This window comes from Ranitomeya variabilis, chromosome 2, assembly GCF_051348905.1.
Source record: "Ranitomeya variabilis isolate aRanVar5 chromosome 2, aRanVar5.hap1, whole genome shotgun sequence".
In the NCBI taxonomy this organism is placed as follows: Eukaryota; Metazoa; Chordata; class Amphibia; order Anura; family Dendrobatidae; genus Ranitomeya; species Ranitomeya variabilis.
Window position 1 is genome coordinate 903,901,404 of NC_135233.1, and position 13,857 is coordinate 903,915,260.

A 13,857-nucleotide genomic window follows, 5' to 3' on the forward strand; every position below is an offset into this window, starting at 1 on the left:
GTTGAGGGGCAGTTGCAGGCAAATCTACGTCACTTGTGTCCCTCAAAAAACCAGAACCCGGCCGTGACACGCAACCAATTTCCTGTGCCCCCGTGAAAGTTTCCGCATTAAAAATATACTCATCCCCATCATCCTCCTCGTCCTCCACCTCCTCTTCGCCCGCTACCTCGTCCTGTACACTGCCCTGACCAGACAATGGCTGACTGTCATCAAGGCTTCCCTCTTCCTCTGGTGCAGACGCCTGCTCCTTTATGTGCGTCAAACTTTGCATCAGCAGACGCATTAGGGGGATGCTCATGCTTATTACGGCGTTGTCTGCACTAACCAGCCGTGTGCATTCCTCAAAACACTGAAGGACTTGACACATGTCTTGTATCTTCGACCACTGCACACCTGACAACTCCATGTCTGCCATCCTACTGCCTGCCCGTGTATCCTCCCACAAATAAATAACAGCACGCCTCTGTTCGCACAGTCTCTGAAGCATGTGCAGTGTTGAGTTCCACCTTGTTGCAACGTCTATGATTAGGCGATGCTGGGGAAGGTTCAAAGACCGCTGATAGGTCTGCATACGGCTGGCGTGTACAGGCGAACGTCGGATATGTGAGCAAAGTGCACGCACTTTGAGGAGCAGGTCGGAGAACCCAGGATAAGTTTTCAATAAGCACTGCACCACCAGGTTTAAGGTGTGAGCCAGGCAAGGAATGTGTTTCAGTTGGGAAAGGGAGATGGCAGCCATGAAATTCCTTCCGTTATCACTCACTACCTTGCCTGCCTCAAGATCTACTGTGCCCAGCCACGACTGCGTTTCTTGTTGCAAGAACTCGGACAGAACTTCCGCGGTGTGTCTGTTGTCGCCCAAACACTTCATAGCCAATACAGCCTGCTGACGCTTGGCAGTAGCTGGCCCATAATGGGACAACTGGTGTGCAACAGTGTCATCTGCCGATGGAGTGGTTGGCCGACTGCGTTCTGTGGAAGAGCTGTAGCTTCTGCAGGAGGACGAGGAGGAGGAGGAGGGGGTGCGAACGCCTACAGCCAACTGTTTCCTAGACCGTGGGCTAGGCACAACTGTCCCTAAATTGATGTCGCCTGTGGACCCTGCATCCACCACATTCACCCAGTGTGCCGTGATGGACACATAACGTCCCTGGCCATGCCTACTGGTCCATGCATCTGTAGTCAGGTGCACCTTTGTACTCACAGATTGCCTGAGTGCATGGACGATGCGCTGTTTAACATGCTGGTGCAGGGCTGGGATGGCTTTTCTGGAAAAAAAGTGTCGACTGGGTAGCTCGTATCGTGGTTCAGCGTACTCCATCAGGGCTTTGAAAGCTTCGCTTTCAACTAACCGGTAGGGCATCATCTCTAACGAGATTAGTCTAGCTATGTGGGCGTTAAAACCCTGTGTACGCGGATGCGAGGATAAGTACTTCCTTTTTCTAACCAGAGTCTCATGTAGGGTGAGCTGGACTGGAGAGCTGTAGATCGTGGAACTTTCGGGTGTGCCGGTGGACATGGCAGACTGAGAGACGGTTGGAGACGGTATTGTTTCCGCCGGTGCCCTACATGCAATATTTCCTCCTACAAAACTGGTGATTCCCTGACCCTGACTGCTTTTGGCTGGCAAAGAAACCTGCACAGATACTGCCGGTGGTGCGGAAAATGGTGGCCTTACAGTGACGGAAGGGATGTTGCGTTGCTGACTAGCTTCATTGGCCGAGGGTGCTACAACCTTGAGGGACGTTTGGTAGTTAGTCCAGGCTTGAGAATGCATGGTGGTTAAGTGTCTATGCATGCAACTAGTATTTAGACTTTTCAGATTCTGACCTCTGCTTAAGCTAGTTGAACATTTTTGACAGATGACTTTGCGCTGATCAGTTGGATGTTGTTTAAAAAAATGCCAGACTGCACTCTTCCTAGACTCTGATCCCTTTTCAGGGATTGCAGACTGAGCTTTAACCGGATGGCAACGCTGTGCTCCAACAGGTTTTGGCTTTGACACGCGTTTTGGTCCAGATACGGGCCCGGCAGATGGAACCTGTTGCGATGTTGATGCCTGCTGCGGCCCCTCCTCCACCTCCGCTTCTGAACTACTGCCGCCTGCACCCTGTTCCCCCAATGGCTGCCAATCGGGGTCAATAACTGGGTCATCTATTACCTCCTCTTCGAGCTCGTGTGCAACTTCGTCTGTGTCACTGTGTCGGTCGGTGGTATAGCGTTCGTGGCGGGGCAACATAGTCTCATCAGGGTCTGATTGTGGATCTGTACCCTGAGAGGGCAATGTGGTGGTCTGAGTCAAAGGAGCAGCATAGTACTCTGGCTGTGGCTGTGCATCAGTGCACTCCATGTCAGAATATACTTGTAATGGGCATGGCCTGTTAAATGTTTCACTTTCTAAGCCAGGGACGGTATGTGTAAAGAGCTCCATGGAGTGACCCGTTGTGTCGCCTGCTGCATCCTTCTCTCTTGTTGTAGTTTTTGCTGAGGAGGACAAGGAAGCGACTTGTCCCTGACCGTGAACATCCACAAGCGACGCGCTGCTTTTACATTTACCAGTTTCGGAAGAGGAGGCAAAAGAGCTAGAGGCTGAGTCTGCAATGTAAGCCAAAACTTGCTGTTGCTGCTCCGCCTTTAAAAGCGGTTTTCCTACTCCCAGAAAAGAGAGCGTTCGAGGCCTTGTGTAGCCTGACGACGAAACTGGCTCCACAGCTCCAGACTTAGGTGGAATATTTTTATCCCCACGACCACCTGATGCTCCACTACCACTACCATCATTACCAGCTGACAATGAACGCCCACGACGACCTCTTGCACCAGACTTCCTCATTGTTTTAAAATCTTAACCAAAGTAACTTTATTTGTTGCTATCAAACAACTTACACGGTGAGCTATAACTTCAGTATGATTTCAATATCCCTTAACAGGTTGGTGAGACCACAAGGAAAATCAGGCACAATGTTACACACTCTGTTTTCTGTGGCACAAAATCACAGAGATGACACACACGCAGGACTGTCACTCAAGCACTAATGTCAATATTAATCTCCCACCTAATTTATTTATTTTTTTTTCTCAGGGAGACTTTAGAAACCAAATAATATTAAAAAAAAAAAAAAAAAGGCTTTCTATGGCCCACAATTAGAGAGAGAGAGGTGGCACAACCAGGAGTCAAGACTGGCGCACAAGCTGAAAGGGCAATATTACTCTCCCACTGTTTTTTTATGTATTTTTTGTTTTTTCAGGGAGACTTTAGAAACCCAATAATATTTAAAAAAAAAAATAAATAGGCTTTCTATGGCCCACTGAATGAGAGGGAGAGAGGTGGCACACCCAGGAGTCAAGACTGGCACACAAGCTGAAAGGGCAATATTACTCTCCCACTGTTTTTTTAGGTTTTTTTTTTTTTTTCAGGGAGAATTAGAAACCAAATAATATTAAAAAAAAAAAAATAGGCTTTCTATGGCCCACTGAATGAAAGGGAGAGAGGTGGCACACCCAGGAGTCAAGACTGGCACACAAGCTGAAAGGGCAATATTACTCTCCCACTGTTTTTTTATGTATTTTTTGTTTTTTTCAGGGAGACTTTAGAAACCCAATAATATTTAAAAAAAAAAATAAATAGGCTTTCTATGGCCCACTGAATGAGAGGGAGAGAGGTGGCACACCCAGGAGTCAAGACTGGCACACAAGCTGAAAGGGCAATATTACTCTCCCACTGTTTTTTTATGTATTTTTTGTTTTTTTCAGGGAGACTTTAGAAACCCAATAATATTTAAAAAAAAAAATAAATAGGCTTTCTATGGCCCACTGAATGAGAGGGAGAGAGGTGGCACACCCAGGAGTCAAGACTGGCACACAAGCTGAAAGGGCAATATTACTCTCCCACTGTTTTTTTAGGTTTTTTTTTTTTTTCAGGGAGACTTTAGAAACCAAATAATATTAAAAAAAAAAAAAAAAAAAAAAAAAATAGGCTTGCTATAGCCCACTGAATGAGAGATAGCACACACAGCAGTGGCACACAAGCCCTTACTGAGGCCAATATTTTTCTCCCACTGATTGATGTAGTGTTTTTGTGTTGAGGTAGAATTTAGAACACAAATCACGGAAAAAATAAATAGGCTTTCTATGGCCCACTGAATGAAAGGGAGAGAGGTGGCACACCCAGGAGTCAAGACTGGCACACAAGCTGAAAGGGCAATATTACTCTCCCACTGTTTTTTTATGTATTTTTTGTTTTTTCAGGGAGACTTTAGAAACCCAATAATATTTAAAAAAAAAAATAAATAGGCTTTCTATGGCCCACTGAATGAGAGGGAGAGAGGTGGCACACCCAGGAGTCAAGACTGGCACACAAGCTGAAAGGGCAATATTACTCTCCCACTGTTTTTTTAGGTTTTTTTTTTTTTTTCAGGGAGAATTAGAAACCAAATAATATTAAAAAAAAAAAAATAGGCTTTCTATGGCCCACTGAATGAAAGGGAGAGAGGTGGCACACCCAGGAGTCAAGACTGGCACACAAGCTGAAAGGGCAATATTACTCTCCCACTGTTTTTTTATGTATTTTTTGTTTTTTTCAGGGAGACTTTAGAAACCCAATAATATTTAAAAAAAAAAATAAATAGGCTTTCTATGGCCCACTGAATGAGAGGGAGAGAGGTGGCACACCCAGGAGTCAAGACTGGCACACAAGCTGAAAGGGCAATATTACTCTCCCACTGTTTTTTTAGGTTTTTTTTTTTTTTCAGGGAGACTTTTGAAACCAAATAATATTAAAAAAAAAAAAAAAAAAAAAATATAGGCTTGCTATAGCCCACTGAATGATAGCGCACACACAGCAGTGGCACACAAGCCCTGACTGAGGCCAATATTTTTCTCCCACTGATTGATGTAGTGTTTCTGTGTTGAGGTAGATTTTAGAACACAAATCACGGAAAAAATAAATAGGCTTTCTATGGCCCACTCAGTGAGAGATGGCACACACAGGGATGGCACTGTAGCAGAAATGCCAATCTTAATCTCCCACAAAAAAAAAACAAAAAAAAAAAAAAACTGTCCTACAATTACTATCTCCCTGCAGTAATGTAAGCCAGGTATGGCAGGCAGCAATAGGAGTGGACTGATGCACAAATTAAATAAAAAGTGTGGACAAACAAAAAAGATAGCTGTGCAGAAAGGAAGGAACAAGAGGATATGTGCTTTGAAAAAAGCAGTTGGTTTCCACAGTGGCGTACACACAGCAATACAGCTATCACGGAGCCTTCTAGGGCAGCCCAATGAGCTACAGCGCTGAGGGGAAAAAAAAAAAAAAATAGCTTCCACTGTTCCTGCACACCGAAGGTGGTGTTGGACAGTGGAAATCGCTGCAGCACAAGCGGTTTGGTGGTTAGTGGACCCTGCCTAACGCTCTCCCTGCTTCTGACGAAGCGGCAGCAACCTGTCCCTAAGCTCAGATCAGCAGCAGTAAGATGGCGGTCGGCGGGAACGCCCCTTTATAGCCCCTGTGACGCCGCAGACAGCAAGCCAATCACTGCAATGCCCTTCTCTAAGATGGTGGGGACCAGGATCTATGTCATCACGCTGCCCACACTCTGCGTTCACCTTCATTGGCTGAGAAATGGCGCTTTTCGCGTCATTGAAACGCGACTTTGGCGCGAAAGTCGCGTACCGCATGGCCGACAAGCACAGGGGTCGGATCGGGTTTCATGAGACGCCGACTTAGCCAAAAGTCGGCGACTTTTGAAAATGATCGACCCGTTTCGCTCAACCCTATCAGCCAGTGCTACCCTTTTACTGAATCCATGATGAATCGAAATACAAAAAAACCTGCAAATTGGCTTATGTGGATTTTTGCAAAGTTTCAGTAGAATTCAGTTCCACTCACAGTGTATTCACTTGTCTGTAGTTAATAGCACTTATATGTAGAAAATGGTTTACACAGAATGTCCACTTTCTTAAAGACACCTGCTCTTGAAGGTTTGGAGCTTTCTTGTATAGAAACCAGACAAATGACACAGGAAAGCAGCATTTTGAGAATCAGTTTCAGTGTGAATTAACATTAGAATGGAAAATTCGAGCAACCTGAATGACTTTGAATGAAACATGGTCATCGGTGCAAGATTGATAAGGTTCAATACTTCAGATATTACTATCTATATTAAGTTTTTCCATGAAAATTTTTTTAAAGAATGGTGTGATTGAGGTAAAATAAATGGTGTCCTGTAAAACAGTCTGTTAGTACAAAATGTGACATCAGAGGCCGGTGATTTGCAGAAGTGGTTAGGTGATTTGCGGATGTGATTTTATCACTATCAGTACCAGTGGGGACCCCCAATGGGACAATGTTGGAGCAGTGGGAAATCAAAGGGGTAAGTTATTATTTTTTTATAACATTTCCTACATTAAGGTCAATTTTCTATAATCATGAAAAAACATTTTATGATTCATGTTTTCATATTTTACTATAATTAGAAAAATAATTATTTCCATTTGACAATCTCACCAACCATAACTATATTATGCTTGACAGTAGTGAGGCCTTTCAGACCACATTATACAGTATATTTAACCATATCAAATAGATTTCTCTTTGTTTATGACTAATCTTAAAAATTATACTACTTTGGTTCCACAATATCTCCAAAATGTGTTTATTAGGATTATTTAATAAATCAAAAGTGTAAAATGTCATCAACTAAACAAGTTGATTTGTACAGTAAAATTTTTCAAGATAGATGAATCAGATCAAAGTGTTTTTTAATCATAAATTTACAATCTAAGAATATGTCACTCAAATCCATGTGCAATGTGGATCAACACCTTTTAAAGGGTCACTCACAACATCAATATTCCAGATGCATTGCTCCCTTTCCTCCAAGCTTCCTGCTGGCCTACAGTGGAGGTATGCTCCTGAAGATTTATAGTTCAAGTCAATGGCTTGAACAAGATGCTGGCCTAAATTGTGTGCTCTTCCATGCTGCAAGGAGAAACAGCTTTACCTTTGCAGAATCAGAGGGGCATAAGACTACAGAAGAACTGAGCCTCCTATCTAGTAGACCGAACCACCCCCGATACACTGCAGAGGTAGTCAGTAGCCTAGGCACTGAGCTTCCTGTCTAGTAGACCGAACATCTCTGATACACTGCAGAGGTAGCCAGTAGCCTAGGCACTGAGCTTCCTGTCTAGTAGACCGAACATCCCCGATACACTGCAGAGGTGGCCAGCAGCCTAGGCACTGAGCTTCCTGTCTAGTAGACTGAACATCCCCGATACACTGCAGAGGTGGCCAGCAGCCTAGATAATGAACAATAAGCTATAAAATTAAATTTACTTCTGTTCTTCTGAATAAAGAGATATTTTAACAAAAGCACAAAACAAAGCTGTTGGCTTTTACAGATACTTTGCAAATGTAGTCATTTGTTATGGTAAGACAACCTCTTTAATACCTGATGATGTTACATATTTCATTAATATAATACAGTAGAGTAGAATCATGAAAAAAACCAATGAGTGAAAGCTAAAATGGTTCATCCTGTCCATTGTTTTATATGGTTCTTCTATGTCTGCCAATCGTAATGTTTATATTTAGCAAAAAAAGAATCCACGAATAGCAAATAGATTTGCTCTTGATGGTCTCTTGGATGTGTTCCCTGATTTGGCTTAATTTGTGCTTAAGTACGACATTTACAAAAGCCTAGAGAAGTTTGTTTTGGGCAGTTCATCCAATCCTGAGGCCATGGCAAACATGAAATGCAGTGAAAACATTGCCAGCGCTTCTTGTTTTTAAGTTTTGGGTAGACAACAGTTACAAATAACTTTTGTATGTGACAAAGGATAAAACAATAATGAGCACTGTCCTTCCCACGCAAATATAATAATGAGAAATCTGTGCATGCTGATCAACAGATGACTTGGCTCAGCATTCTGTGATGGTACCTGCAGTCATCTGACTCCCTAGTACAGTACGATTACTGATCCACATGCCTTAATCCTTCCTTTACACAAGTCAATGAGCTAAAAAGGGTTTTAGAAAGAAATACATTGATAAGCATTGTAGATGGCAGATGGAATCACATAAACTGCATAGTCCTAATCCGGCGCTTCGGTTTCCACAGATAAAACTGAATTGCATAGATATTGTTATATCAACCTAAAAGTTGAAAAAAATGCAATTTTATTAGCAGAGTTATATTTCTAAAATGATCCAAGACCTGTAGAACATTATTGATTAAGATTTTGATGATGTCTTAAACCCCTCTATATTTGGCAATACTCCTTGGTCTTTTTGCCCACCCCATATAAAATCATAATTCTGTGACAGATTAACGCTGACCAGTTCCTTGACATAAATCATAACATAATTTAACCCTTCATAATGAGATGCAAATTACAATCTCTGTTTGGATTCAATCTCATCAATATAAGCTTTATATCATTTAGCTAAATGAGGCAAGAAGCGCTCCAAACACAATGCAATAACTTAATTAAAATTAATTGAGATATAAATGGGATGACATCAGACTGGCTTTGCTGTCGACAGCTCAGTGGAAAGTCAGCGCTTGAATACAATGTGTGTGCTGACTCTGATTCCAATTCAATAGCTTTGTGTCATTTTGCTTTCTTTCATCCCCCTCCTAACAGAAACATTTCCTCTAGTCCTAATTATGCTCCTTCTTTTTATAACTGCTGCATCTGGCAATCCTTTTTTCAGCCTATTTCACTTTGCCTCACGCTTGCTTCTCTCTCCATTCCTCCAAAATGCAGAAAATCTGAGACCAGCAAATCATCTCACTGCCATATCAGCTCATCTGTGCTACAATGTTCCAGTTCTAGTAACATCTGCTAATTCTAGGACGAGCAAAAAAAATACAGAATTCTCCATTTATCGATGAGCAACCTTTTCGAATTAGTATCTAATTGCCTATGGGGCAACTTACAATAGTGAAAGATACATTTTACTTTATGACCACGCATTAGAATCAACCTTATGAAGTTAGATTTTCTCAACACTTTCATGACATCATTTGGTAAAATATCATGTTCAATAATATCCTACAGCCCAGTGGTTAAAGCCAAAGGCAACAGGCCTACTAACAGTAAGGGGTAAACGATAGATTGATGTTCTGTTATTCACAAGGAGATGCCCATTGAGGAGACAAAGTTGACTCCATCAACTTCTTCAAACATGACTGATGTTCACAAATCAGACGTCAAAATAAGGAGAGATGACAAATGAGAAAGCAACAGATTTGGCCTTTCTGAGAAAAGAACGAGGCAACGCATTCATAAACTGATGTGTGGTGAATGGAGGAAAGGTCAAACCACAAGCAATCCTAAGGAGTTTTATGACTATGTATCCATTAAAACATCATCACATTTTATTCTCATGTTCATAGTCATTTGATAAATGGTACTGATTAAAAATTTCTGGTGACGGGCAATTGCTCTACTTTTACCACAGTTTGGGGACTAAAATACTTTGATAAATGAGTCTGCAAGCTGCAGGATCAGCTTCCCAAACAGCTGCATCCTGTTGGATGTAAGCAAGAAAATGTGAAAAGATGATCTGTACTGAAAAGGGGAATTCTCCAGGCCCATGTCATGGCCACTTTGCTGTTTTAATTAGTGAAATGAACATTATAAGTAAGTATTAACTTACATGTTATTCCAAAAAAAGCACAATGATTTTACACAATCTCAGATAAGAGCTTGAAGAGCTGTAGGAGGTTCATAGTTCCTTTTACATTCCCCACCTTAATTAGCAAAGCTCTCAGCTCATATCTTTATGGGCAATATTTTTTTATTTATAGCATGTTTGTGATACAGTATCACTGATTCTTCAACAGAACAAAAGGAAATATTATTTGTATGCAATGAGACTTATTTAACATTCTCAAAACATGCTAGGTTATGCTAATAATGGTTTAATGCATGTATTATAACCTTCACACACTGGCTAAGGGTATTGTCCAGACATCTCCCACCTCTCTGTGTCCATTTACACTTTTTTGTAATATTGAATAAGTAATAACATATATGACATTGTAATATTTTATGACAACTATATCATGTTATCAATTTCTATATTTGTATGATAGATAGATAGATAGATAGATAGATAGATAGATAGATAGATAGACAAACAGACAGACAGAGAGGTAGATGAGAAGCTTTGTGTGAACATTTCTGAGCAGTAATGATATAATAATGTAGTAATCTGCAGATTTCTCCTGCGTAAAATTAGTATTAAGAAAGGCATTTACATGGTTTAATAGCCACACATAACGGACACCTCTTCCTGGCAGATGGCAGTAATAGGAGTCTTGCAATAATTACAGTTTCATATACTACCCATGGTTGCAGATGCAAAGTCATCATTCAAGCAGACAAGATTCCACTTTTAATGGGTAACAGGTTGGAAAATCAAGCGACTAGTCCAATCTAAAAGCAAATCATGTGTTTCCAGTGTGATCTATATTATTGCCCATTTGGTAATCCCCACTACTTTGCAATGGCAAAACAAATGACTGCAACTGTTCCCTGGAAGTTGAAGAAATGGAAGTGTTTTAAATCCGGAATGGAAAAAAAAAATCCACACTTCACAGATTCATGGATAATCACAACCCTCTTTTTTAACCCCTCTATTGCCAGAGTTTAGGATCTCAAGGAAGATTCTGTGTCTGTAGTTCCTTATTTCATATTATAATGTGTTAAACTGCAATTCTCCCTTTGAGCTAAAGTATTTGAGTCTCCACATAACAGGAACACATGACAGCAAGTGAATCCAGCCATATCTACTTGCTTATGAAAGACAATAGCAGACATTATATACCATTTCAGTTGGCATATGACCATAAACTAAATTAGGCATCTACTCATGCTGGTCACTAGAGGAAAAGCTATAGATAAGCTTGTATTTTCATGGACCTGGACTTTAACAAAATATCACGTCTGCATGAATAATGAGTGTATTGTACCCTGCTCTTAGTCTAGAGCTTATGGTTTTCATCCAAACTACTTTATTGTTCAATGTAAAGTGCTCTATGAAAAAAATCAAATGGATCTGAACATTAACAGTTAATAAGAGCAAGACAGATACGCATGGACTACTTCTATTTAAGTTCCTTTCACATAGTTCTTTTCTATGCATAGTGCAAATTGAAGATGTAAGTGAATCAGCTCTTGCTTTTAGTTCAGCACAAAGGCTAATCTACCTGTATGTTCAATCATCTATGTAGACTGTTTCATATTAGGTATTGCTAAAATATTCAATATTGTTCTTCCAGTGATTCATTAAAGGCAAGTCTCTTGACAATTGTTAAAATTAATGAAACAAACAGGCAGGGAATAGAGCGAAAAGTTATTTATAGCTTTGTCAATTAGGCTGCATAGGAATTCTGCACAGCACCTTCCATCTCTTACCTTGTACATGTGTCCAGGATCAGCAATCATATATACAGGAGTGAGCCTAATACAAGGATGAAGGGATGCTGAACTGAAGCATTTTGCAGTACCTTCACTTAATGAATAAATGCTTTGTTGTTAAGGAAGCCTGGGTAGTCAGCAGCTCCAGCAAGACTCCGAATTTACAATCACAGCCAAAAAATAAAGAGATACATCCAGAAAGCAATCTAAAAAAAATCAGAAAACAACTTAACGAGCCAAAAGCCAAAATCCGCACATTCCAAGACAGCTTAATAAGACAGAAATCCCAGTGAAAGGAAAGTGGGGAGGGGGCTGATGGGGGAGAAGCGTTGAATAGATGCCTGGAAGGAGCAATCAGAATGAACAGGTCTTCCACTGGCTCTTGTCTGTACATCCAGGAGAAGCCGCTAACACCTCCTGTGCCCATATATGGTTTCTGCAGCAGTTTACTTGGCGTTGTGCAGTACGTGGACCATGTACGAGACAATACTTGCTTTGGTCCAGCCACACAGCATCCTATGTGATGGATGCTGCTTCAAGCAATGACTGAGGCTCCTGCTCTGTGCACTCAGAACAGGACCAATACTGTGTAACATTCCTTCTGTATCTAGGAAATGAAAAGATGCTCCAAAGCGACTGTGTTGTGCCTTTGTTTCACTCTTAAATATGTCACTTACTGCCAAGTGAAAGGGGCAGCAGAGAAACATGTTGTTCCTGCACACCAAAGCTAGCAAATTTCATCTAAATTGCTTATTTTAGTTTCAGGAAAAGGTTAAACACTCCCTCGCAGACATAATTTGTCTATGTCACTACTTTAAAAGGATTAAACACATTTTTTTGGCATGTAGCATTGTAAATCATGGTGTGAGCACCAGTCCCATCACTTATAAGGACTAGGACTGCGCCTCCCATATTTATTCAGGCTGTACAAATTGTTAAATGTTAATCTTGAAGTTATGTAAAGCAACTGATTTAAAGAGACTGTTTTCTCACTTTAGACAGACCCACCAGCCTAAAATCTGTCTATTGGAAAATCAAAGTGCACACTTTGATGATAACATTGCTAAGTTACCTTGTAAATTTATTCGGGTGAGGCACCTTGACAAAATCGCACAGACACAAAGCATAAAGTGATCTAATCACTTATACTGAACGAGGAACAGCATGAAAAATAAATAAATCCAATTATTCACCTGCTGTTGATTTGATTATTCTTCCTTCCAAAGAGAGCAGAAAGGCTCAGCTCACATTTATCCTGCACTCTGCACTGAGCCCTTACATTATTATTATTATTATTATTTATTATCATAGCGCCATTTATTCCATGGCGCTTTACATGTGAGGAGGGGTGTACATAATAAAAACAGGTACAATAATCTTGAACAATACAAGTCACAACTGGTACAGGAGGAGAGAGGACCCTGCCCGCGAGGGCTCACAATCTACAATACATAATAATACGGTATTATCTTGTAAAGATCTGAAATATGTGATTTAGATGGAACTCCCAGCGGAAGGGTCTCTATAATGAGGCACATGGAGGCACTGTTGACTCTGTTTGACCTGTGGTCTGGCTTTGTCTGTCTTTTTATGTGTGGATAAACATGCTGTCCACCATAGTTTTGTGCACCTCTGAAAGGAAGGACAATGCTGAACATAAGCCAGATGGAGTCCAGAGTAATTCTACGGAAAAACAAAATGGCTCCTTTCGAGCCAAAAGAAATTCAGCAAATTCTGCACTCCCAAATCTAAAATCCCCCCTCCTTTCTGAGCCCCAGAGTGCATAAACCACTTTTAGCATTCACAATTTTGGCAGGGGTACAATCTCTAAAATGGGGTTAATTGAGGGGGAGATTCTGCTCTATAGCACTTAGGGGCTCTGTATATGGAGTGTGCAAACTATTCTAAGAAAATCTGTGCTCCAAGAGGCAAAAAGCACTTCATCCCTAACGAGTCTCATCATATGGTTAATCAGTACTGTAGAGCCAAATATGGGTATTTCTACTTTCAGCCGAAATTGTTGGACAAATTATGGTGCCATTTTTACTAGTGATGAGCGAACGTGCTCGCCACTACTCATTACTCACCCGAGTATCACTATGCTCGGTGTACTCGGCGAGCAGTGAGCATTTCCGGGATTATTCGGCGGTAACTGAAGTATTCACCCAGCAGTTTTGGTGGACTTCAGAGACCCAATCACGGTGCAGGGATTGTCTGCCAGGCCATGAAATGCCGCAGCCATCTTTGTTGTGGTTGTGCAGTGATTGGCTTGGCCGCACAGCATCATCCCGATTATAAGAGACCTGGCGCCGCCCTGCTCGCCGCATTCTGTTCCTGTTTCAGCAAGAGTAGGGAGAGCAGCTGCCGAGATAGGGTCAGAATCGTGGTTTTAGAGGTAGTGTAGGTCTGCAACGCTTACATCCACAACTCCTG

At 41.3% G+C, this 13,857-nt stretch overlaps 1 protein-coding gene across 4 annotated transcripts in view; it reads right to left on the reverse strand.

Annotated features, from left to right (window-relative positions):
- NLGN1 (neuroligin 1) overlaps positions 1 to 11,990 on the reverse strand; it is a 1,307,981-nt gene extending 1,295,991 nt beyond the window's left edge. For 2 of the 4 annotated variants that reach the window (XM_077290514.1, XM_077290511.1), the window contains exon 1: positions 11,422 to 11,990. The gene's annotated coding sequence lies outside the window, so the exon portion shown is untranslated. The remainder of the gene's footprint in view (positions 1 to 11,421) is intronic. The other 2 variants (XM_077290510.1, XM_077290513.1) reach the window with 2 other exon arrangements.
- Between the last annotated feature and the right edge of the window lie 1,867 nt (positions 11,991 to 13,857).